Raw genomic sequence first — 1,180 nt, 5'->3', positions numbered from 1 at the left:
TGACCATGAGATTGAAGCTACTACTAGAAGACGAAACGCTGAAAGAAGGAGGAAAAGAAAGGAGCCTGAACCCGATACTACTACCGAGTCTCTTATAGAAACTGATATTCCTATCATCATGACGACTGCTATGCGAGATAAAAGTGCTCCTAAACCAAACTTCAACTCCAGTATAACAAAGCCAAAGATCGATGAAAATAATTTTGAGTTGAAGACTTCTTTGATCCAGTTTGTTCAAACTGATTAGTTCAATGGATCACCAGCCGAAAACCCCAACGAACACCTAAATAGATTTCTTGATAAAGCAGACATCAAGATTAATGGAGTCTCTGATGACGCCATTCGGTTGAGGTTATTCCCTTACTCCCTTCGAGGGAGCGCACGAGAATGGTTGAACAATTGTGATCCTGACTCTTTCAATACTTGGGATAAGCTCTCTACTGCTTTTATGGAAAAGTACTTTCCACCAGGAAAGATAGCTAAGTTTAGGAACGATATAACTAGATTTGTCCAACGCACGGATGAGACCTTGTATGAAGCTTGGGAGAGGTACAAAGAACTTCAACGGCAATGTCCTCATCACGGGATCCCGTCATGTACATTGATTCTTACTTTCTACAATTCTCTAAGACCCGAGTTGCAGATGAATCTTAATGCAGCCGTGGGGGGAAGATTAGACTCGATTTCTTGGGACAAAGGCAAGGAAATTATAGAGGATATAGCAATAAGCACTTTTCATTGGGGCAATGACCGTAGTGTTCGAGGGAGCAAGGCTACTGATGACTCTGTTAATATGATGGAACCAACACTTGATGATCTATCTAAGCAAGTACCTCAACTCAAATTGAGTAATGGTTCTAGTTTTTCATCTCCCATGTGTCATGTTTGTGGGGTTAATGGACATGATTCTTCTGATTGTGTGAATGTTTCAATGGTGGAGCAAGTTAATGCTCTAAATGGGAAGCAACAATGGGACCCTTATTCTAATACTTACAATCCGGGATGGGCTCACAATCCTAAGCTCTCATATAGAAACACCAATAACATCCAGAATCCTCCACACCAAGTTAAGCAGCCTTTTCAGCAACCGCCTGGTTTCCAACCAAAGCTGTTTTTTCAACAACCACCCATGCAACCCCGTCCTCCATTCCAGCAGCAACAACAGTTTCAACAACCTCAA

General features: G+C 41.8%; 1 non-coding gene across 1 annotated transcript; it reads right to left on the bottom strand.

Moving 5' to 3' along the window:
• Positions 1-481: 481 nt before the first annotated feature.
• On the bottom strand, positions 482-588 carry LOC141635072 (small nucleolar RNA R71). Its single transcript, XR_012539778.1, has one exon. It is a non-coding gene; the product is annotated as a small nucleolar RNA R71 (small nucleolar RNA).
• Positions 589-1,180: the final 592 nt, after the last annotated feature.

The sequence above is a fragment of the Silene latifolia genome, chromosome Y (assembly GCF_048544455.1).
Source record: "Silene latifolia isolate original U9 population chromosome Y, ASM4854445v1, whole genome shotgun sequence".
Classification (NCBI taxonomy): domain Eukaryota; kingdom Viridiplantae; phylum Streptophyta; class Magnoliopsida; order Caryophyllales; family Caryophyllaceae; genus Silene; species Silene latifolia.
Note: the sequence above shows the minus strand (reverse complement) of the source record. Positions and strands in the feature narration are given on the sequence as shown.